Here is a 26,725-nt window from a genome sequence, read left to right on the forward strand (position 1 = left end):
AGTCGCTCAGTCATGTCCAACTCTTTGTGACCCCATGAATTGCAGCACACCAGGCCTCCCTGTCCATCACCAACTCCCAGAGTTCACCCAGACTCACGTCCATCGAGTCAGTGATGCCATCCAGCCATCTCATCTTCTGTCGTCCCCTTCTCCTCCTGCCCCCAATCCCTCCCAGCAGCAGAGTCTTTTCCAATGAGTCAACTCTTTGCATGAGGTGGCCAAAGTACTGGAGTTTCAGCTTTAGCATCATTCCCTCCAAAGAAATCCCAGGGCTGATCTCCTTCAGAATGGACTGGTTGGATCTCCTTGCAGTCCAAGGGACTCTCAAGAGTCTTCTCCAACACGACAGTTCAAAAGCATCAATTCTTCGGCACTCAGCCTTCTTCACAGTCCAACTCTCACATCCATACATGACCACAAGAAAAACCATAGCCTTGACTAGACGAACCTTTGTTGGCAAAGTAATGTCTCTGCTTCTGAATATGCTATCTAGGTTAGTCATAACTTTCCTATATACTTAGGAATATATCTACCTAAAGAAACAAAAGACCTATATATAGAAAACTATAAAACACTGGTGAAAGAAATCAAAGAGGACACTAATAGATGGAGAAATATACCATATTCGTGAATCAGAAGAATCAATATAGTGAAAATGAGTATACTATTCAAAGCAATCTATAGATTCAATGCAATCCCTATCAAGCTACCAACAGTATTCTTCACAGAACTAGAACAAATAATTTCACAATTTGTATGGAAATACAAAAAACCTCGAATAGTCAAAACAATCTTGAGAAAGAAGAATGGAACTAGAGGAATCAACCTGCCTGGCTTCAGGCTCTACTACAAAGCCACAGTCATCAAGACAGTATGGTACTGGCACAAAGACAGAAATATAGATCAATGGAACAAAAATAGAAAGCCCAGAGATAAATCCACATACCTATGGACACCTTATCTTTGACAAAGGAGGCAAGAATATACAATGGAGAAAAGACAATCTCTTTAACAAGTGGTGGTGAGAAAACTGGTCAACCACTTGTAAAAGAATGAAACTAGAACACTTTCTAACACCATACACAAAAATAAACTCAAAATGGATTAAAGATCTAAGCATAAGACCAAAACCTATAAAACTCCTAGAGGAGAACATAGGCAAAAGACTCTCCAACATAAATCATAGCAGGATCCTCTATGACCCACCTCCCAGAGTATTAGAAATAAAAACAAAAATAAACAAATGGGACCTAATTAAAATTAAAAGCTTCTGCACAACAAAGGAAACTATAAGCAAGGTGAAAAGACAGCCTTCAGAATGGGAGAAAATAAAAGCAAATGAACCAAATGACAAAGAATTAATCTCAAAAATATACAAGCAACTCCTGCAGCTCAATTCCAGAAAAATGAATGAATGACCCAATCAAAAAGTGGGCCAAATAACTAAACAGACATTTCTCCAAAGAAGACATACAGATGGCTAACAAACACATGAAAAGATGCTCAACATCACTCATTATCAGAGAAATGCAAATCAAAACCACAATGAGGTACCATTTCACACCAGTCAGAATGGCTGCGATCCAAAAGTCTATAAGCAATAAATGGTGGAGAGGGTGTGGAGAAAAGGGAACCCTCTTACACTGTTGGTGGGAATGCAAACTAGTACAGCCACTGTGGAGAACAATGTGAAGATTCCTTAAAAAACTGGAAATAGAACTGCCATACGACCCAGCAATCCCACTGCTGGGCATATATACCAAGGAAACCAGAATTGAAAGAGACACATGTACCCCAATGTTCATCACAGCACTGTTTATAATAGCCAGGACATGGAAGCAACCTAGATGTCCATCAGCAGACGCATGGATAAGAAAGCTGTGGCACATATACACAACGGAGTATTACTCAGCCATTAAAAAGAATACATTTGAATCAGTTCTAATGAGGTGGGTGAAACTGGAGCCTATTATACAGAGTGAAGTAAGCCAGAAAGAAAAACACCAGAACAGTATACTAATGCATATATATGGAATTTAGGAAGATGGTAACGATAACCCTGTATGCAAGATAGCAAAAGAGACAGAGATGTATAGAACAGTTTATGGACTCTGTGGGAGAGGGCGGGGGTGGGATGATTTGGGAGAATGGCCTTGAAACATGTACATTATAATATGTGAAATGAATCTCCAGTCCAGGTTCGATGCATGATACAGGATGCTTGGGGCTGGTGCACTGGGATGACCCAGAGGGATGATATGGGAGGGAGGGGGGTTCAGGATGGGGAACACATGTACACCCATGGCGGATTCATGTTGATGTATGGCAAAACCAATATAATATTGTAAAGTAATTGGCCTCCAATTAAAATAAACAAATTTATATTTTTTTAAAAAAAGGATATCTGAAGGAAAAAAAATCATCCAGGCAATGGAAACAGAAAGTAAAAATTGAACTGTAGGAATTCCTGGCATGTTCAAGGAGCAAGAACAAAATCAGAGCTGTTGAAGCCGGTGAGAGGGAAGAGCAGGAAATAAGCTATAGGAAGCAGTGGGGTTGGGGGCAGGGGTTGCTGATGTATACTATTTTACTTCAGGAAACTCACAGAAGTCCCAAATTACTATGTAAAGTCAAAATGGAAACTGATTATCATCATAGGGGGGTCAAAAAAGACTGCAGAGGAGATACAGCACTTAATTGATCTGTGTGTGTGTGTGTGTGTGTGTGTGAGTCACACAGCTGTGTCCGACTCTTTGCGATCTCATGGACTATAGCCCACCAGGCTCCTCTGTCCATGGAATTCTCCAGGCAAGAATACTGGAGTAGGTAGTCATTCCCTTCTCCAGGTGATCTTCTCAACCTAGGGATCTAACGTGGTCTCCTGCATTGCACATAGATTCTTTACTGTCTGAGACACTAGAGAAGCCTAAGCTGAGCTTTACAATGACAGAATTTGTATAAACAGATATGGTTTCATTGCCGTTCAGTGACTAAGTCATGTCCAACTCTTTGTGACAAAATGGACTGCTGCAGCATGCCAGGCTCCCCTGTCCTCCACTATCTCCCAGAGTATGCTCAAATTCATGTCCATTGAGTCCATTGAGTTAGATAATACTATCTAACCATTTCATCCTCTGTCGTCCACTTCTCCTCCTGCCGTCAATCTTTTCCAGCATCAGAGTCTTTTCCAATGAGTCAGTTCTTCACATCAGGTGGCCAAAGTCTGGAACTTCAGCTTCAGCATCAATCCTTCCACTGAATATTCAGGGTTGCTTTCTTTTAGGATTGATATGGTAGGAGGAGTTATCACAAGACAATGAACTACAGGAGCAGTGACATAAGAGGCATTAAAACATTTAGGGTCAAGAGGGAACAGGGTCAAGTTTAGGCTGCCTGGAGTGTGAAAAACCACAAAGAGAATTCTGGATGCCATTCTAAAGGTCAGAGTTTCCCAACCCCCCAAAATTAAGGTTTTTAAAAAAACTTTATATCATTTGTATACTGCCATTACAATAATCTACCATAATGACTTGCGTTAGTAAACTTTATAAAAGAACTAATAACACATTAATTAGAAGGAAATGCTGGTTAATTAAAGAAAAATATCACTGTATTTTGTATATTTACTACTTTCTGTTTCTCCATATATATTATTTATTTTACAGGGAAGTAAAAACAAAACAAAAAAATACCTGGTTGTCACACTGTTAGTAGATGGTAGAACTTAGGTTGTCTGACTCATTGTTACATGGCTCCACAGTCTGCACTTGTAGATGTTAAATTGTTGGAATGTAGATATTAGGTGATTGGAAATTCATAACCAAACATACATGTATAAGGACAGTGAACAGTCTGTAAAGATTATTGGAAAAATCTGAATTTGTTTTTGTTTGACTAAAAAATTAATACCTTCTAAAGAGATGAAAGATCTGACTGAAGACACTTAAGTTAAAGATCTTCAGATCAATTTATTAAAACCATGACACAACAGATAAAAATGATTACTTTAAGACTCAAAACATCCCCACCCGTGCCAGGTATGCCAGGCAAGGTGAAGACATCAGAGATGTCTGAACAAAATCTACACATTTTTGTATAATTTTTGTATAATTCTATGGAGTTTTGCCAGTCTTCCACCCAAATGACAACTTAACAGAGGCTAGATTTTGATTCATTTAAATCTAAGCACTAGATGAATCCTATGGGAAGCAATACATCTGAGTGAAAAAATCTTCGTTGTTAAATCTGTTAAAATCACCGTCCCAAGTCCACTAATACAGACTTACTGAATAGCAATACTATGACAACTGCTGTTTTGAGTTCCAGGGCTACAACAGTGAAGAATACAGACAAAGAAAAAAAAAATTTCCTACCTTCATGAAACTAACATCCTTGTCAGGGACAAGGATCAGGGACATAGGACACAGACAATAAACACATAAATAAGTTAAACACATCAGTGAGAGTTGGTGTTACATGATAAGGAAAAACTCAAGCCAGGAAGGGATGTGGAGGGTGTTGGGGGAGAGAAGAAGGGTTAGGTTAGCAATTTTAAGCAAGATGATAGCCAGGGAAAACCTCATTGAGTAAGGGATATTTAAGTAAAGATCTAAAGGAGGTAAGGAAGTAAGCCATGCAGATAACTGAGACAAGAACCAGAGTAAGGTGGAAATTTGCCCTGTAAATCAAGGAGCAGTACAGTCCAAAGTGTCTGGAACAGAGCAAACAAGGAAGAGAACATAAGACATGAATTTAGAGAAATAACAGAGGATAAACTATACATAGTGTTTATTGACCACGATAAAATTATGGATTTTGCCCTACATGAGGTGGGAAGCCATCTAATAGTAATACACCAAGAGATTAATCTATATTATCTCATTTAATCCTAAAATCTACATGAGTTTATTATAAGATAGGCATTAAAATTAACCCCATGCACTTAATTAACCATTTACATAAAATTAACCATACACATAAAATTAACCTCTCCCATTTTGTAGACAAGGAAAGAGAAGTTTAGAAAGATTAAGACATTACTTCAACTCCTAGAAAAGGGGATTACCAAAATCCAAAGGCAGTAATCTGATTCCTAAATCCACTCTTAACTACCATGATTACTGCCTAAGCAAGAGTAGTAGTTTCTTTTTCAGACAACAGTATTCAGATGAAAAGAGCACATCATCTTACTCTATACAGCTTATACCACACTCAAAGTTCAGTTTGAGTACAACACTTCATAAACTTGGATATATCAAGAAGAAGGATACTAGAATGATTACCTAGAAAATACATGAGGAACAACTGAGAGAACTAAGGATACTTCAGTTGAGGGAAAAAAAGACTTGAGAAGGAAGAAATGAGAGTGAAAGCTATAATGAAGAGCTATAATGTGAAAGAAGTAAATTATACAACCAGATATTCTCTAGAAGGTGGAACTTAGAGCAGAACAGATATTTTAGCTCAACATGAGGAAAACCATCAGAGACACATCCCCTCCATATGAGCTCCTTGTTTGTACTAAAACAGAACAAAAGACTATATCCAGGGCATTATTATACAGAGGATTCCTGAACTTGCACAGAGGATTTGGTTAAATGGACAAAGTCCTCTCTCAACTCAAAGATCCCATGATCTAATTTTCAACAAAGGTTTCAAATAAATTCAGAAAATAAAAGTTTTAGAATAAAAGTATACAGTGCTTGGAGGTGCTTAGCTGTTCAGTCATGTCCAATTCTTTGTGGACCTTTGGAATGTAGCCTGCCAGGCACCTCTGCCTATGGGATTTTCCAGACAAGCATACTGGAGTGGGTAGCTATTTCCCTCTCCAGGGGATCTTCCCAAACCAGGGATTGAAGCCCGGTCTCCTGCATTGCAGATTCTTTACCATCTGAGCCATCAGGGAAGCACCACCCTCTCTCTGTAATCTGTAAATTGCCCAGAAAGTTTAATGAGTTATTCTCCTATTAAGCAAGCTGTCACACCACTAGCCTAATAAAGGGAAATGGAAAGGAAGGGAGGCTTGAATAGATAGAGGAATAGGTTTAGAGAGAAAAACAAGTATCTAAAGTATCTGAAGATTTCCTCTGCATGTAGGATATTCCTATGGTTAAATATGTTGTATAACATCACTAAATGATTTAACTTATTTATCTGTGCAAAAAAATACACAGACATCTGTCTAGCTAAAATACTAAATCAGCACTGACATGTTGTAGATACTCAATATTTGCAGAATAAAAGAATAGATTAATCTAATCCATAGAGTTCAGTGCTAATGGAAATTGAGTTTCAAAAAGTAACTTATAAGTACCTACTGTGTACCAGACATCATGCTAGCATGTAGCCACTTGGAACAATTTTTAAATGTTTTAGAATGTTAATGCTTATAAAACATGGAAATGTTCATTTATCTTTTCATACGGTTGTCAGAATATAACAAGAAGTAATTGAAGATAAATTCAGAGTCCCTCTTCCCATGCAATGCAAGGAAATTCTAGTTTGTATATTACAAGTTGACAGTATCATTTTTCATCTGGTTTGCAGATGACTGGCTCATAAGATTAAAAATAAGTCTAGTCCCTTCTGATCTTAAAACAAATCATGTTCCCCATTATTAATAGAAGATTTACCCACAAGCAGAAACAATTGTATTAGCAATTGTTTCTGAGAACCAATAATTTATAGATGAACTAGTTACAGCAAGATGATTTCATGTCTTCAGTTAATAAGCATTTTGATTGAGGTCCAGCTAAGCTGCTTCTTCAAATTCTCCTTAATAGATAAATATTGTGATGAGATTCTGTTGTTGTTATTCTACTAACAGGAAGAAACTACTAACTTGTCAAATTGTGGATGTCATCTATTTAAAAAGATGTTGTTAGGATGGTGCAGCAGACACTCAAAACCCTAACCATATCCCTTCTGGCCTCATCATTACGGTGCAAGTCATTCTTCCAAAGGACTTCAGAAGTTTTCTGGAACCAGCACCCCTCTGTCACTGTGGACAACAGGCTGAGAGTGCCAAAGAAACAATAAACATTCATTAAAGAGCAAACCTTAACTATCCCTTAGCAACAGAAGTTGGTATATAAATATTCTAGCTGCTTTGTCACTGGAGGAGGTAACAGAGAATAACTGAGGCTGGCTGATGCTACACTGACTCCCGAGTTCCTCACTGTGACTAAGAAAGCAGCTTAACAATGCACCCTTTACTGGTACCTACCTTCCCTGTCTTAACTTCCTCACTGTTCTTGTGGGGCTTCCTGGGATCATCTCCCAGATAAACCACATAAATGGAATATGAATTCTATTTTTTCGTGCCTCCTCTAAAGGGAACATAAATTAGACAAAATTATTCAGCCCTTCAATATTCATTATTTCACCCTATCTTTACAAATACCAGTTCCATTCCTGCCCAACTTGTTTCTCTTATACCTCATTCCATAACTAAAAGCAATGACTTATTTCTTCTTTGTAAAAAAAAAAAGATAATTAATAAATGACTATTTAAAAGAAAAATTATCTACAAAATTATTTACTCTAGAGTGTTATTATGCCAAAATCAAATAAAACGAAGTCATAAGTTTGAAAGAGACATTAGAAACAGGAGAAACTCAGGACAAGAGTCCAATCTCAGTCAGTGAGTGTCTTTATTAAATGAATATAGTCCATTAGATGAATGTATGTGTTTAATCACTAAGTCATGTCCAACTCTTTGTGGACATGTAGCCTATGGACCTCAGATATGCAGATGATACCACCCTTATGGCAGAAAGTGAAGAGGAACTCAAAAGCCTCTTGATGAAAGTGAAAGTGGAGAGTGAAAAAGTTGGCTTAAAGCTCAACATTCAGAAAACGAAGATCATGGCATCTGGTCCCATCACTTCATGGCAAATAGATGGGGAAACAGTGGAAACAGTGTCAGACTTTATTTTGGGGGGCTCCAAAATCACTGCAGATGATGACCGCAGCCATGAAATTAAAAGACGCTTACTCTTTTAATTTCATTTTATCTAGGTTATGACCAACCTAGATAGCATATTCAAAAGCAGAGACATTACTTTGCCAACAAAGGTCCATCTAGCCAAGGCTATGGTTTTTCCTGTGGTCATGTATGGATGTGAGAGTTGGACTGTGAAGAAAGCTGAGCGCCAAAGAATTGATGTTTTTGAACTGTGGTGTTGGAGAAGACTCTTGAGAGTCCCTTGGACTGCAAGGAGATTCAACCGGTCCATTCTGAAGATCAGCCCTAGGATTTCTTTGGAAGGAATGATGCTAAAGCTGAAACTCCAGTACTTTGGCCACCTCATGCGAAGAGCTGACTCATTGGAAAAGACTCTGATGCTGGGAGGGATTGGGGGCAGGAGGAGAAGGGGAGGACAGAGGATGAGATGGCTGGATGGCATCACTGACTCGATGGACTTGAGCCTGGGTGAACTCCCGGAGTTGGTGAAGGACAGGGAGGCCTGGCATGCTGCGATTCATGGGGTCGCAAAGAGTCGGACACAACTGAGCGACTGAACTAACTAAACTAAAGCCTATGGACCGGAGAAGGCAGTGGCGCCCCACTCTAGTAGTCTTGCCTGGATGGAGGAGCCTGGTAGGCTGCAGTCCATGGGGTCGCTAAGAGTCGGACACGACCCAGCGACTTCACTTTCACTTTTCACTTTCATGCATTGGAGAAGGAAATGGCAACCCTTCTTGCCTGGAGAATCCCAAAGATGGGGGAGCCTGGTGGGCTGCCGTCTATGGGGTCACACAGAGTCGGACACGACTGAAGTGACTTAGTAGCAGCAGCAGCAGCAGCAGCCTATGGACTGTAGCCTGCCAGGCTCCTCTGTCCATGGGACTTCCCAGGCAAGAATATTGGAGTGGGTTGCCATTTCTTTCTCCATTAAATGAATGTAGCATAATTTAAAAACTAATAACCTGCTGTTCAACATTCAAATAGTGTTTAATATATTACTATTATAAACAAATATGCTTAAATTAGCATTCTTATGCATAAATGTTTGCTCTTAACATTAATTTCTATGGTATTTGTTGGATAAGAGACTTAAAGTATTTTTAAGTTTTTTATTTATATATAACCAGAATGTTGAACTTATTTTCATTCCCACCATCATGAAAATTGTTTATGTTTTAATATATTTTCACTCGTGGATCCTTTTATTTTCATAATCTTTGAAAAATACAATTATTAAAGATGTATTTATTAAACTGTTTTGAAATCACCAATTAATTTTTTTTTATAAATTCACTCTTCATGATTTCATCTCAAGTGTGAATCAGTGTGGCTTTCCTCTTCTCACAGAATAGCTTTCACATCTTTTATAGTATATCTCCAGAAAAGCTGTTTTAATGATGGTGTTCATTTAATGTAACTATACCCTATTACTAAATTTAATGTTAATATAGTTAGTGTTTAAAAAAACTCCAGGAAGTAAAATATAATACGTAATTTTTGATAGATTTTTAAAAAAAATAGTGTAAGGGAGAATCCCTTTAACTTAACATAGATTTTGGTTGATTGGTTGGTTTTGCATTGTTTTCTTTTATCTATAATGAAGGTCAAAGTGTTTCAGAGGTGGTATAATAGCTGGTATGAGAGTACATTGATTACATGGGTCAAATTCTCACTCACCATTAAGTATGGGGCTGATCTTGAGAAATTTACTTAACCTTTATCTTATTTTCCTTATCTATAAAATGGGAACAATAACAATAATATCTGCATCATATCATTTAGAGAGAATGAGTTAATGCAAAGTGCTTACAGTAGTATAAGGCACATAGTAGCCACTTGATAAATGTCAGCTAATTATAAACAGTATAGCATTATTATTGTTATTTATTGGGAGGCAACCTAGCAGAGTGCTTTAATATTACTGGTATTTTTATGTTTATAGAATTTGAGAAAGTTACTAAACTATTTGCATCTTTCCATTTTTCTCTTTTAAAATATGAAGATAAAAAGACTATCTTCCTCATTAGGTTTGTATGTAAATGATATACATCATTTAAAATAGTACTTAAAACACAGCTCACTACAGGATTCAAAAAACATAAGCTAGGATTACTACCTATTAAACTTGTTTCTTATTTTCTTTGTGCCATTACCATTTTACACAATAAATTTCCTAATAGTAACTACAATTGCATTTGCAGAATAAATCTTCCTTGGTGTTTTTTACAGTTTACTTTTCCTCCCAGCTTTATTGCCTGGAGAAGGGAAAGGCTACCCACTCCAGTATTCTGGCCTGGAGAATTCCATGGACTGTATAGTCCATAGGGTTGCAAAGAGTCAGACACGAGTGAGTGACTTTCACACCAGCTTTACGGAGCTATTACTAACAGATAATATATGTAAGTTTAAGATGTATAATGTAATGATTTGATACACATATATAGTGCAAAGTGACTATGACAATAAGGTTAGTTAACACCTCCATTCCCTCACATAACTACCATTTGTATGTGTGGTGAAAAATTCAAGACAGTATAGTATTATTAATTACAGTCATCAGGCTGCACCTTAGCTCTCCAAGATTTATCATCCAGTAATTAGAACTTTGTACTCTTTCACCAACATCTCATTTTACCCACCCTTCAGCCTCCAACAACTACCATTATGCTCTCTACTTCGGAGTTCAGCTCTTTTAGATTTCACATATAAGTGAGAGCTACCCTGTTGGCTCAGATGGTTAAGAATCTGCCTGCAATGCAGGAGACCAGGGTTTGATCCCTGGGTCAGGAAGATCCCCTGGAGGAGGAAATGGCAGAACACTCCAGCATTCTTGCCTGGAAAATCACATGGACAGAGGAACCTGGAGGACTACAGTCCATGGGGTTGCAAAGAGTCAGACATAATTGAGTGACTAACACACGTACACATAAGTGAGAGCAACAGTATTTGTCTTTTTCTGTCTGACTTATTTCATAGCATCATTCACTCAAGCTCCATCTGTGTTGTCACAAAAGGCAGGATTTCCTTCTTTCTTATAGTGAATAATATTTCATTATATATCCTCTCTATTGATATACACTTAGGTGGTCTTGGATACTGTGAATAAAGTTGCAATGAATATAGAAATGCAAAGTCTTCTTAAGAGACTGTTTCCTCTTCACAGCTAACATCATATTCAATGGTGAAAAGCTGAAAGTATTCCCTCTGAAATCAGGAACAAGACAAGGATGCCCACTCCTACCACATTTATTCAACATAGTTTTGGAAGTCCTAGCAATAGCAATCAGAGAAGAAAAAGAAAATCAAATTAGAAAGGAAGAAAACTGTCAATATTTGCAGATGGCATGATACTATACATAGAAAATCCTAAAGACACCAACAGAACACTACTAGAGCTCATTAATGAATTCAGTAAAGCAGAATAAAAATTAATACACAGAAATCTTTGGCATTTTTATACACTAATAACAAGATATAAGAAACATAAGTTAAGGAAACAGTCCCATTTATCCTTGCATCAAAAAGAATAAAATAGCTAAGAATAAACCTATCCAGGAGGCAAAAGATTCGTACTCTGAAAACTATAATACTCTGACAAATAATCTGAAGAAAACACAGATGGAAAAGTATACTGTGTTCTTAGATTAGTAGAATATTCTTTAAATGACCTTACTACCCAAAGCAATCTATAGGGATTGCATTGCAATTCAATGCATCCTTATCAAATTACCACTGGCATTTTTCACAGAACTAGAACAAAAATTTAACATTTGTATGGAAACACAAAGATCCTGAACAGCCAAAACAATCTTGAGAAGGAAGAACAAAACTGGAGGAATCACACTTCCTAACTTCGGACTATACTACTACCATAATCAAAACAGAATGGAACTGGCACAAAAACAGACACCTAACTCAACAGAACAGAGACTCCAGAAATACACCCATATACTTATGACAAATTAATCTATGACCAAGGAGGCAAGAAGGTACAGTGAAGAAAATACAGTCTCTTCAATACGTGGTGCTGGGAAAATTAGAGAGCTACATATAAAAGAATAAAATTAGAACATTCTCTAACACTATATACAAAAATAAAGTCAAAATGAATTAAAGACTTAAATGTAAGACCAGATACTCTAAAACTCCAGAGGGAAAGATGGGCAGAATACTATTTTACATAAATCACAGCAGTATTTTTTGAACACATCTCTTAGAGTAATGGAAACAAAAGCAAAATAAATGAATGGGACCTAATTAAACTTAAAAGCTTTTGCACAGCAAATGAAATTATAAACAAAACAAAAAACCTAAAGAACAGGAGAAAAATATATTGCAAATGATGCAACCAACAAGGGATTAATATTCAAAACATACAAACAGTTCATATAGCTCAATGTAAAAAAAAAATCAAAAAAATGAGCAGAAGCACTAAACAGACATTTTGCCAAAGAAAACATACAGATGGCCAACAAGCACACGAAAAGATGCTCATCATCACTAATTTTAAGAGAACTGCAAATCAAAACTACAGTGAGTATCAACTCACATCAGTCAGACTGGCCATCATTTAAAAGTCTGCAAATAATAAATGCTGGAGAGGGTGTGAAGAAAAGGGAAACCTCTTACACTGTTGGTGGGAATATGAATTGGTGGTGCAGCCACTATGAAGAATAGTATGGAGGTTCCTTGAAAAAATTAAAAATAGATTTACCAAAAAAAAAAAAAAAAAAAGACACCAAAAGATCCAGCAATCCCACTCCTGGGCATATATCTAGAAAAACCAAAAACTCTAATTCAAAAAGATATATGCACCCCAATTGTTCACTGCAGCACTATTTATAATAGCTAAGACATGGAAGTAACCTAAGAAGTGGCATATATATGTGTGTGTGTGTGTATTTGTATTTATACACATACATACAATATAATAATACTCAGCCATTAAAAAATAATGAAATAAAGCCATTTTCAGAAATATGGATGGATCCAGAAATTATACTAAATGAAGTAAGTCACACAGAGAAAGACAAATTATTATATATCACTTATTGTGGAATCTAAAAAAAAAAATGATACAAATTAACTTATTTACAATACGGAAGGAGACTCTCAGACATACAAAACAAACTCATGGTTACCAAAAGGGAAAGGTGGGGATAAATTATAAGTTTGGGATTAAGAGACACACTACTGTATATAAGATAGATATATCTTATACATCAACAAGGGATGATACTATATAGCACAGGGAACTATATTCAATATCTTATAAAAACTTATAATGGAAAAGAATCTGGTAAATTATACACACACACACACACACACAGACATATATGTATGTGAGAGAAATGAGATGAGCAAAACTGCACAGGCTGTGTGTAAAGGACACATGTGCATACTTAGTCACTAGTTCAGTTCAGTCGCTCAGTCGTGTCCGACTGTTTGCAACCCCATGAATCGCAGCACGCCAGGCCTCCCTGTCCATCACCAACTCCCTGAGTTCACTCAGACTCACGTCCATCGAGTCGGTGATGCCATCCAGCCATCTCATCCTCTGTCGTCCCCTTCTCCTCCTGCCCCCAATCCCTCCCAGCATCAGAGTCTTTTCCAATGAGTCAGCTCTTCACATGAGGTGGCCAAAGTACTGGAGTTTCAGCTTTAGCATCTTTCCTTTCAAAGAAATCCCAGGGCTGATCTCCTTCAGAATGGACTGGTTGGATCTCCTTGCAGTCCAGGGGACTCTCAAGAGTCTTCTCCAGCACCACAGTTCAAAATCATCAATTCTTCGGTGCTCAGCCTTCTTCACAGTCCAACTCTCACATCCATACAGGACCACAGGAAAAACCATAGCCTTGACTAGACAGACCTTTGTTGGCAAAGTAATGTCTCTGCTTTTGAATATGCTATCTAGGTTGGACATAACTTTCCTTCCAAGGAGTAAGCGTCTTTTTATTTCATGGCTGCAGTCACCATCTGCAGTGATTTTGGAACCCAAAAAAATAAAGTCTGACACTGTTTCTACTGTTTCCCCATCTATTTCCCAAGAAGTGAAGGGACCGCATGCCATGATCTTCGTTTTCTGAATGTGGAGCTTTAAGCCAACTTTTTCACTCTCCACTAAGTCATATCCAACTCTTTTGCAATTCCATGGACTGTAGCCCTCCCAGCTCCTCTGTCCATGGGACTTCCCAGGCAAGAATACTGGAGTGGGTTGCCATTTTCTCCTCCATATATATATATGAACCATTTGTTGTATACCCAAAACTAATACAACATTGTAAATGAACTATAGTTCAAAAACAAACAAAAAAAGTGTTTTCATTTTCTTGGGATATATACCCAAAAGTGGGAGTACTAAATGCAACAGCAGTTCTATCTTTCACTGTTTGAGGAGCCTCCATACTGTTTTCCATAGTGGCTGTACCAATTTGCATCCCCACCAACAAAAACAGTACACAGCCACTCCCTGTTTCTCCACAGCCTCATCAATCACTGTCTCCTGTCTTTTTGATAATAGGTGTGAGGTAATATCTCACTGTGATTTTTATTTGCATCTCTACAATGATTAGTAATTCAAGTACATTTTCATGTGCCTGTTGGCTAGCTGTATGTCTTTTTTGAAAAACTATTCCTTTGTCCACATTTTAATTGTATTGTTTGGTTTTTATCCTATGGAGTTGTATAATTTCCTCATATATTTTGGATACTAACCTCTTATCTGAAATACTGTTTGCAAATCTTTTCTCTCATTCCACAGTATGCCTTTTAATTTTGCTTATTGTTCCCTTTGCTGTGTGGACATTTTTAGCTTCATATAGTCCTACTTGTTTATTTCTTCTTGTGCCCCCTGCACTTTTTTGGTCATATGCAAGAAATCTTTACCAAGACCAATCAAGAAAACTTTCCCCTATGATTCCTTCCTAGCTGCTTTATAGTTTTAGTCTTCATTTTGAGTTAGTTTGTGAGAGGTGTAAGGAGTTCGATTTCATTCCTCAACAAGTAGCTATCCAGTTTTCCTAACATCATTATTAAAGTGACTATCCTTTCTCTACTGAGTCTTCTTGGCTCTACTGCCAAACAACAGTTGATTGTATATATATATATATGGGCTTATTTCTACATTCTCTATTCTGTTCCATTGATCTATACATCTGTTTTTATGCCAGTACTACACTGTTTTGATTGCTACAGAATTGTAAAATAGTTGGACAGCAGAAAGCGTGATGCCTCCAGGTTTGTTCTTCTTTCTCAGAACTACTTTGTCTATTCATGACGGTCTTTTGTGGCTCTACATAAATTTTAGGATTACTTTTTCTACTTCTGTGAACTATGTCACTGGAATATTGATAGGGATTGAATTGCATCTATAGATGGACTTGGATAATATGGACAATTCTTTTGATCTATAAATATGGAATATTTTCCATTCATTTGTGTGTTCTTCAATTTCTTTCACTAAAGTGTCCTAATTTTCAGTGTACAGATATTTCAACTCCTTGGTTAAATTTATTTCTAAGCATTTTATTATTTTTTGATGCTTTTACACATGGCATTGTTTTCTCTATTTTTCTTCAGTAGCTCATTGTTAGTGTATAAACACACAACTGACTTTTGCATGTTGCTTTTATATCTTTCAATTTTACTGAATTCACTGATTACCTGTAACAGTTTTTTGTAGGAGTCATTAAGATTTTCTGTATAAAAGGTCTTATCACATACAGAGAGAGTGTTACTTTTTTTCTTTCCAACTTGATTGCTTTATATTTCTTTTTCTTGCCTATTTACTCTGGCTAAAACTTCCATCCTGTGTTGAATATGAATGGTCAGTGTAGGCACCCTTGACTTTTTGTGATCTTAGTGGAAAAACTTTTAAACTGTAACTGTTGAATTCGTTGTGTGCCATAGGTTTCTCATACATAGCCTTTATTATGTTGAGGTGCATATCTTATTTTTGGGGCTCCAAAATCACTTCAGATGGTGACTGCAGCCATGAAATTAAAAGATGCTTGCTCCTTGGAAGAAAAGTTAAGACCAACCTAGACAGCATATTAAAAAGCAGAGACATCACTTTGCCAACAAAGGTCCATATAGTCAAGGCTATGGTTTTTCCAGAAGTCACGTATGGATGTGAGACTTGGACTATAAAGAAAGCTGAGTGCCAAAGAATTGATGCTTCTGAACTGTGGTGTTGGAGAAGACTCTTGAGAGTCCCTTGGACTGCAAAGAGATCCAACCAGTCCGTCCTAAAGGAAATCAGCCCTGAGTGTTCGTTGGAAGGACTGATGCTAAAGCTGAAACTCCAATACTTCGGCTACGTGATGCAAAGAACAGACTCATTGGAAAAGACCCTGATGCTGGGAAAGATTGAAGGTGGGAGAAGAAGGGGACGACAGAGGATGAGATGGTTGGATGGCATCACCAACTCAATGGACAAGAGTTTGAGTAAACTCCGGGAGTTGGTGATGGACAGGGAAGCCTAGGGTGCGGCAGTCCATGAAGAAAAGATTCGGACACAAATGAGCGACTGTACTGAACTGAACTGACATACCTTCTATATCTAGTGTGTTGACAGTTTTTATCATGAAAGGATATTGAATTCTGCCAAATGATTTTTCTGCATCTATTGAAATAATCATGATTTTATCCTTCATTTCGTTAATGTTGTGTTCACATTTACTGATTTGCATATGTTGAATCATCCTTGCAACTTAGGGATAAATCTAACTTGATCATGGTGTTATTATCCTTTCAATATACTATTGAATTCAGCTTGTTAGTATTTGTTTTTGAGAATTTTTGCATCTATATTCATCAGGAATATTAGCTTATAAAAGTTTTATTTTCTCATGTCTTTACGTGGTTTTGGTGTCAGGTTAATGCTGTCCTTATAAAATTAGTCTGGGAGTATTCACTTCTCTAATTTTTTGGAAGAGCTTAAGAAGGGGTGGTGCTAATTCTTCTTTAAATGTTTAGTAGAACTCACTAGGACATGATTTGGTCTGGGCCTATTTTTGTTGGAGATTTTTTTTTTTTCTCTTACTAGTAATTGGTCTGTTCAGATTTTCTATTCCTTCATGATTGCATCTTGGCAAGTTGTACATTTCTCAGCATTTATTAATTTCTTCTAGGTCATTCCAGTTTTTTGGCACATAACTGTTCATAGCAGCCTCATGAACTATTGTATTTCTGCTGTATCAACTATAATGTCTCCTCTTTCCCTTCTGATTTTGAGTCTTCTCTTTGCTTTTCTTAGTCTAGCTGAGAGTTTCCCAATACTGTTTATCTTTTCCAAAAAACAGCTCTTAGATCTATTGATCTTTTTCCTCTCTCCATTACATTTATTTCAGGTCTGATCTTTGTAATTTTCTTCTTTTTGCTAACTTTGGACTTACTTTTTTCTTTCTTTAGTTCCTTGAGGCATATAGGTAAGTTGCTTATTTTAGACCTTTCCTTTTTCTTTTTTTTTTTTTTTTTTTATTTTATTTTTAAACTTTACATAACTGTATTAGTTTTGCCAAATATCAAAATGAATCCACCACAGGTATACATGTGTTCCCCATCCTGAACCCTCCTCCCTCCTCCCTCCCCATTCCATCCCTCTGGGTCGTCCCAGTGCACCAGCCCCAAGCATCCAGTATCGTGCATTGAACCTGGACTGGCAACTCATTTCATACATGATATTTTACATGTTTCAATGCCATTCTCCCAAATCTTCCCACCCTCTCCCTCTCCCACAGAGTCCATAAGACTGTTCTATACATCAGTGTCTCTTTTGCTGTCTCGTACACAGGGTTATTGTTACCATCTTTCTAAATTCCATATATATGCGTTAGTATACTGTATTGGTCCTTTTTCTTAATCTAAGCATATATCACTAAATGCTTCACTCTTAGAACTGCTTTTCTAATTCCCATAAGTTTTGGTATGTTATATTTCTATTTTCTTTTGTTTCAAGAATTTTTTAATTTCTAATTGCTTTTTTGATCCATTGATTATTCAGGAGTGTGTTGCTTGATTTCACATATTTGTGAACTTTCCAGTTTTCCTCCTGTTACTAATGTCTAATTTTGTGCCATTTTGGTTGGAAAAGATACTTGGTGTGGTTTCAATTATCATTCATTTGCTAAGGCTTGTTTTCTGGCTTAATATATATTTACCCTGGAGAATGTTCCCCATAAGTTTGAGAAGAATGTGTATTCTGCTGCTGTTGAATGAACTGTTCTATTATATGTTCATTACTTCCATTTGGTCTAAAATACAGCTCAAGTCTAACGTTTCCTTACTGATTTCCTAGTTGAATGATTTATCCATTGTTGAAATTTGGTTGAAATCCCTCACTATTATTGTATCCTTGTTTATTTCTCCCTTTAGATCAGTTACCATTTATGATTAATATATTTAAGCACTGTAATGCTTGATGAATACATATTTATAATTATATACACTCTTGAATTGTCATTATATTAATACCTCTCTGTCTCCTGTTACAGTTTTTGACTTAAACCATTTTGTCTGATGTAAATACAGGTATTTATGGTTTCTTTTGTTTTCTATTTGCATGGAATATCTTTTCCCACCTCTTCACTTTCAATCTCTGTGTGTCCCTAAAGCTGAAATGAGTCTCTTGTAGACAGCATACAGTTGGGTTTTGTATTTTAATCCATTCAGCCACTTTATGTTTTTTGATTACAGAGTTTAATCCAATTACTAATACATTGAAAGGAATTACTGATATGTAAGGCTGATTAATGCCATCTTATTCTTTTCTGGCTTTTTGTAGTTACCTTGTTTCTGTCTTCCTATTGTACTATCTTTCTGGGTTGATTTTTTTTTTAACTGCATGCTTTGATTCCCTTTTATTGGAGGTGTGGGGTCTTCTGCTGTCATTTAGAAGTTGTGCTGTAGGATTTGTTTTATATTCTGATGAATTTTTGATGTATTTATGGGAAGGCAGGTAATCTCCCCATCTTACTCCTCTACCATCTTGAGGACATTTTCTTTATCTTGTATGCATTATCTACTGAACATTTTTGCTTTGTAAGCCATGAGGCTTACATAAAACATCTTTTTAGTTACAAAAATTGACTTTATACTAATTACAATATAACTTCAAAGCTTTACAATTTAACATATACACAATATGTTAAATATACATACAATATATGTACACTTTACATACTTTACAATATAACATACAAAGCTTTATCCTTTTTCTAATAATTTGTTTTAATAATTTACCTTCTCCTATATTATTTATCCATTTACAAATTATTGTGGCTATAGTTATTTTTAATATTTTTGTTGTTTAATCCTTTACACCAGAGTTAAATCATTACTATCCCTTTTCACAATATTAGAATATTCTGAATTTGACAATAAATTAACCTTTACCAGCATGATATACTTTCTTGTCCTCTTGCTGCTAATTAGCATCCTTTAATTTTAGCTTGAACAACTCCTTTCAGCATGTCTTGTAAAGCAAGTCTAGATGTGACAAACTCTCTCTGCTTTTGTTTGGGAAACTCTATCTCTTGCTCAATTCAGAGAGACAACTTTGTTGGGTAAAGTATTCTTGGTTAGCTGTTTTGTTTTGTTTCTTTCAGCACTTTGAATACATCACCTCACTCTGTCCTGGCCTGAAAGATTTCTACTGAGAAATCCTCTGGTGGCCATATGAATATTTCCTTTTATGTGAGAATATTTTTTCTCTTCCTTCTTTTAAAAATTCTCTGTCCTTGATATTAGACAGTTTTATTACAATGTACCTTAGTGAAAACTGTTTGGGGTTGAAATTTTGACTGATTAGTTTTATGAACTTGAATATCTAAATCTCTCCCCAGATTTGGGGATTCTCAGCTATTTTTTTTTTAATGAGCTCTCTTCTTCTTTCACACTCTCTTATTCTAGTGAGACTCAAGTAATATCCCAACTGTTTCTTTACCACTATTCCATATCTTCTCTCATTATATGATTTCAATTAACTTGTCTTTTAGTTCACTAATTCTTTCTTTGATTTGTTTAAGTCTGTTGTTGAAAGCCTACATTAAATCCTTCAGTTCTGTCATGATAATCTTCAACTCATAGCTTTCTGCTTTTTTGTTTTAGTGGTTTTTATTTCGTCAAACTTCTCATTTTGTTCATGCATTTTTTTTTCTAATTGCATTTAGTTGTCTGTGTTTTCTTTTAGTTCAATGAATTTCTTTAATAGGATTATTCTGAGCTCTTCAGGATAATCAGTCAGCTCATAAATCTCTATTTCTTAGGTCAGTCACTTAAATTTTATCAGGTTGTTTTGGTGATGTCATGTGTCCTTGATTATTCAAGATCCTTGTGGCCTTGCATTGATGTCTATGCATTCAAGAATCTCTTCTATTCTGTACAGACTGTCTTCAGTAGGTGAAGCAGTTCATCACTCAACTTGTCCAGAATTCTGGGTAGGAAGTCTGGTAATGTCTGAAAGCAAGTTTGCTGCTGGAGTCCGTGGGAAGTCCAGTTCTGAGGTGAATTGAAAGCTTGAGATAGTGGTAATCACCCTGCTGCCAGACCCCACAGACACCCTGGGTTCAAAGTGGCCTGGAGCCTAGGTTTGCATGCATTAATTGAGAGTCTGAGGGCACAGTATTCTGCCACAGCCAAGGTAACCAACAGGCCAGTACTGGGATGGGTCATGAGTCTGGGTTTGTGGAAGCCCACTGGAATCCTGGAGCTTAAAAAACTGTGTGGAACTGAGAGCCACCTTGTGTCACTGAGCTGTCTGGGACTGCTGGAGCCAGCCAAAACCTCAGATAGATAGGAAGCCTGAGTTCACAGGAGCCCTCTGAAAGTCTGGATCCATTGGAACTGCCTATGACACTGAAGCTGGTAGATACCAAGGTCAGTCATGTGGTCATGGTTCACATGGTTCAATGGTTCATGGGAGTCCACCAGGAGCCTAGGCCTATGGTATCTTCCAGGAGCTGCAGGAGCCACCCTGGACTGCTGGAGCAAACAGGAACCAGGGTAAGCCAGGGGCCTGGATTCACAGGAGCTCATCTTCAGCCTACTGTCACTGCCTGAGGCTACTGGAGCCTACTGGGGCTGCTGGAGCCAGCAGGCACCAGAAGAAGTGCCTGGGTTCCTGGGAGCCCACAGAGAGCCCAATACCATGGGACCTGTCTCTGGGCTGGGATGCTCTGGTTTCAGTTCAGTTCAGTCACTCAGTCATGTGCAACTTTTTGCGACCGCATGGACTGCAACATGCCAGGCTTCCCTGTCCATCACCAACTCCCAGAGTTTACTCAAACTCATGTCCATTGAGTTGGTGATGCCATCCAACATCTCCTCCTCTGTTGTCCCCTTCTCTTACCACCTTCGATCTTTCCCAGCATCAGGGTCTTTTCCAATGAATCAGTTCATCACATCAGGTGGCCAAAGTATTGGAGTTTAAGCTTCAGCATCAGTCCTTCCAATGAATATTCAGGACTGATTTCTTTTAGGATGGACTGGTTGGATCTCCTTGCAATCTAAGCAACTTTCAAGAATCTTCTCCAACACCACAGTTCAAAATCACCAGTTCTTAAATGCTCAGTCTTCTTTACAGTCCAACTGTCACATCCATACATGACTACTGGAGAAGCCATAGCTTTGACTAGATGGACCTTTGTTGGCAAAATGATGTCTCTGCTTTTAATATGCTGTCTAGGTTGCTCTGGTTTGGGGGAGGGTTAATGGGTATGAATCTCTTTCCTACCCCTCTCAGTATGTTCTTTCTTATTTCTGTGCTTCATCTAGGTGCTATAATATATTCCTTCATCTAGAATCCTTAGCTCCTATGAAATTATTTCATGTGTAGACAGTTATTCAAAATGATGTTTCTGGAGGAAATGAAAGTAGGAATACCTTTGCTAGCATTTTGTTGACATCTTCGATATACTCTTGAGTTAGAATGTATTAGTACTTTGTTCAGGATTTTTCATTGACATTCACAAGTGAGATTAATCTGTATTTTCTTCTTTTGGTGTTTTCTGTTTTCCGTTTAGATATCAGACAGAGTTAAGCTATATTCTTAAAGCTAGAAAGATTTCCTGCTATTCCATTCCTTTGGAAATAGGTATTTTTCATGAGAATTACCTATTTTGGAAAGTTTTAAAGTATTTAATCCTATCTAAGTTTATTTCATTAAAAAAATAAATAAATAAAGATAATTCTTTGACAAAGTTTTAATTTATTCCAAGGTTATTAGTCTATTCTATTTTTAAATTTCTAATTCAATCATTTTGGCAATTTATATTGTAGAAACAGAAAGTTATAAGCCCATATTCTTTTCAGCTAGAAATTACTTTTACAAGATGCTATATTATTCAGCTAACACAACTGCTTTAAAGAAACAAAATACACTAGCCATCACTTCTCATTAAATTGATGAGGCAACTTTATTCTTACAATTGTTCAGGCTATAATCTTAAAAGACAACCTTTATCCCTCTCTCCTCTGACATCTTATCCATCAGCAAATTCTTTGAAATATTATATATCCCAATCCAACTACCTCTTGCTATCTCCACTGTTTTCCCAAACTCCAGGGTATCATTATCTAAAGTATTTCACTGACCTTTTGATAGGTCCTCCTACTTTCTCTCTTACATCTTCTAGCGTAGACTGTAGTGAACAACCTACATCTCTCCATCAGAACAAAGGCCCTCAAATCTCCAGCTGCCAGTTTTATTGACTACTACCAGCTCACATTTGAGTCCCTCTGTAGAAATTGCCCTCACCTCAAAGACAGCTCTCTCATTCAGAGTCACATCCCTTCCCCACAGGTATCCAGTATCCAATGACTGGTCAATGTGTGATCTGGTCTCCTTGCCTCAATTTAGGATAAGCTAAAATCTAAGCTCCAAGGCTCATAGTCATCAACTGAGAACTGTTTGGTAACCACTTATCAGTTCAACTCATCACTTGCCTTCTTGCGTCCTTACTCCCTCATAAGTGTGTTCTGAGAGCATGCCTCAAGAAAGTTTCTGATATGAAAATTCTCAATCCCTTAATCTGCTTCCTGGAGCCACTGACTTAAGAGAGCTGGCACATGGGGTATCCTTAAAAAAAAAAAGCAAACTATAAAATTGAATTTTTGAGCTGTAGCACCCACCAGCCAGCTGGCAATGAGAACATCGATACTGGAGGCAGGTAGGCAGAATAACTGATAATAACTCCTGGAATTGTTAAAACTTTCACCTGTAGTCAGCTGGCATGAAAAACTCGTGGGAGGGAATACACTGCCAGGTACAATATCTCAGTCTTGCAAGAGGTTTAGAGGAAATAATAATTATAAGAACAAAAGATCTGAATGGATGTTACTGAGTGCAATCAAAGCTTTGAAGAAAGACAATGCAAAGCTCAAAGTCATTAATCACAAATTAAAACAAATTGTGAAAGCCAGAAGAACTTCCTAGTAATGTAGAAAGACACTCTCATCTCCTGCAGCCAGAAGGCAGAGATTGGTAAGAATCAAGTCAGGACATAATTATATAAGAATTGCAGAAATTCAGTGAAGGTTCAATCTACTTCTGGAGCAGAGAGAGAAAGGTAACTGGGAAGGTGAAGTCTCCTGGAGGTGTGGCATTATAAGGAAAGAAGAAAGCAAGTGGTGGAAATTAACGGCCCTATACAAACAAAAGAGAAGAACAAAATCAGAAGTACACCAATCCCACCCCTACCCCAAACAAAACACCATTTTTTTTAAATTGAAGTATAGTTGATTTACAATATTATATTAGTTTCAGGTATCTAGCATAGTGATTCAGTATTTCCACAGGCTACATTCCATTAAACATTATTATAGGAAAATGGCTATAATTCCCTGTGCTATATATCTGTGTTGCTTATCTATTTTATACATGGTAGCTTGTATTTCAATCTCAAATTCCTAATTTGCCCTTCTCCATTCCCTCTCCTTTTTGGTAACCACTAGTTTGTTTTCTTTATCTGTGAGTCTGTTTTGCACATACATTCATCTGTAGTACCAAATACTTTTAAAATGCACTTTGTGCTAAGTAGCTTCACATGCCCAACTCTCTGCAATCCCATGGAGGAAGCCCCAAATGTACTCTACTACACCAATAAATGAGGGTACCCAAACAAAGGAATCTAGCAATGTACCCAAGTACCTACCCTGCCTATAAAGAATCCTCTGTTATTGTTGGTCCAAGAAAACATAAAACATTTCAAAAATGAAAAGAAAACCACAAGCAATAATCATATCATCTATAAAAAGGAGAAAACGGAAAACGTGATCAAGGTATTCTGACAGAGACTTTTGTATACTTAGGAGATACATGCTGGAGCATTAAGATGTCATGATATCTGCAATTAAATTTACTCACCAAATATATAGAGAGAGAAGGCATGCAACTTTGCCCAATTATTAACAATTGGGTAATCTAAGAATGTGGTTCCCAGATGGTGCTAGTGGTAAAAAACCTACCTGCCAATGCAGGAGATGTAAGAGATACGGATTTGATCCCTGGGTTGGAAAGATCCCCTGGAGGAGGGCACAGCAATCCACTCCAGTATTCTTGCCTGGAGAATTCCATTGATAGAGGAACTTGGTGGGCTACAGTCTTTAGAGTCGCAGAGTCAGACACAACTGAAGGGACATAGCATGCACATGTGTACAATCTAAGAATGTATATGTGTGTTTTTTGTGCTACTCTTTTAACTTCTCAGTACATTTTAATTTTTTCTAAATCAAGAATTGCAGGGAAATCTGAGTTTGAAGTATAGAAGCTAAAAATTCTTTGTTGTTTTTACAGAAATTTCAGATACAATGAAGCATTCATGTCACTGTAGAACAATGAGGAACCAGTGCAATATAGGTATAGAAGGCAAACAATAGGAATGCAAGGTAAAACCTAAATCAGACTAATACAGTGCCATTTTTTTCAGCCAGACATAAATATTTTCACCAATTTCTTAGTGGAAAAAAAATGACATTACATAGCAGAACCCCCATACATATTATTTAGGATTTAGTGTATATAATTATATTAAACTCTATAATAAATAATTTATCCTTCACATTCCATTGAGAGGGAGTTATTTTTATTGACTTTATAAATTCTAAACTACTAAATGTGTCTAACGAGCAAGATTTCATGATGGATTAGACCCTAACTGAAAACTTCAATTAAATGTTATTGCCATCATCAAGAAGACCAAATAAAGAGCTTTCCACTCACTAGTTGTGAGATCTTCAGCAAGTTATTCAACTTCTCTATTTCTTCATCTACAAAATGGAAATAATAATAGAAACTACATTTCAAGGTTGTTGAGAGGATTAAATGTAAAATGCTTACAGTACTGTGTTATATAAACTCCTAATAACTGTCAATTGTTAAATATGGTTGTGCTATTTCTTTTATGCACACACATACATACACACATAACCCTCTGAAAACATAATCATCAAACCCAAAACAGTCTTCTATTTTAAGGACTTAGATGATATGTTAGGCCTTTGAGCTGATAAGATTTCATTCAATCATTTACAAACATTTAAACTTCACATATCATATATACTTATAGTTTAGAACAAATTAACAAATATAAACATCCAGGCCCTCTTTTCACTTCTTTTCCTTTCTTTTCCCTTTGTTTCCTCTTTGTTTGTTTCCTTTCTTTTTTATACTTTTATTTTTATATTTTAAAACATATTTTCTACATTCACACATAAAGGTCTTGCTTCTCTAACCACAATGAGACTTAATAAAAACATCCTCATGCCTGACCAAACTGATCAAATTTCACAGGAGAGTAACTTTAAGATCTTGTAAAATATTATAGGACAGGCAAAATCTATTATCTAACTGCCAGGGGATAATATAAAAAACTTACATTAAGTTTAATACCCATAGATTTTCCCCAAATAAAAAGAAGTGATGTGAAAGTTTCTTACATAATGGACTTAGACCAAACAGCCAAATTTAAAACTACTCATTTCAGTTATAATTCTAGGGAATAAAAACTGTTATGGATTCAACCAGTGTGGTTTTGTTTTTCAATAGTTTTGAGCAGTCTATTGTAAGAGCATTCATACAAGTGTTTCTTCCTTATACTACAAGGCTAGAAATCACTGGTCTGATTATTTAATTCAATTTATCAAGGACAATATAACTTGCATGCAGACATTTGATTATTTTTGACTGTGCTCTTGTACAGCAGAAACCATGACTATTTGATTTGAACAGTAGTTAGGACAATACAACTTGCATTCAGGAACCTAATAAAAATTGAATCATGCTCCCAGTTGATGCTTCCCAAGATAAGGCATTGGGAGATGCAGAGAAAAGTCTGATTAGACATGGAATTTGCATTACTGTAAGTTAGCAAATAAACCCATGAGAAAGAGGAGTTCAAATATAAGTGGATATTAGTCATATTTTACATTTGTATATACTTCAGTTTACAAAGTACCACTGCATAAATGCAATAGAGCACAGACACAAGGCACTATATCAGACAGCTTGTGGAAAACAAAGAGGAATGTACACCCACAAAGAGCTTATAATCCAGTGAAAGGTATCACCTGCTTGATTCAAAGAAATGGAATACTGTAGAGATGAAAAGTGCTATAGGAATACAGAGACAGTAGAGATGTAATCTAACTAATGGGATCAGAGAAGGCTTCACTGAGCTGGTGGTATTTGAATCTGGGCCTTGAAAAAAATAAAGTATTATTTGGTTAACACCAAACATTATGAAGTAACCACAGCAGTCA

The 26,725-nt window shown here is 36.7% G+C and overlaps 1 protein-coding gene across 13 annotated transcripts in view; it reads right to left on the reverse strand.

Moving 5' to 3' along the window:
* LOC129652658 (disks large 1 tumor suppressor protein-like) overlaps positions 1-26,725 on the reverse strand; it is a 690,295-nt gene that overhangs the window by 456,796 nt on the left and 206,774 nt on the right. Inside the window, exon 3 of one of the 13 annotated variants that reach the window (XR_008714665.1) lies at positions 25,079-25,234. The exons of the other annotated variants lie outside the window; for them this stretch is intronic. The gene's annotated coding sequence lies outside the window, so the exon portion shown is untranslated. Of the gene's footprint in view, positions 1-25,078; positions 25,235-26,725 lie in introns of those variants that run through there. 13 annotated transcript variants of the gene reach the window in all.

Source organism: Bubalus kerabau, chromosome 5, assembly GCF_029407905.1.
Source record: "Bubalus kerabau isolate K-KA32 ecotype Philippines breed swamp buffalo chromosome 5, PCC_UOA_SB_1v2, whole genome shotgun sequence".
Lineage (NCBI taxonomy): Eukaryota > Metazoa > Chordata > Mammalia > Artiodactyla > Bovidae > Bubalus > Bubalus kerabau.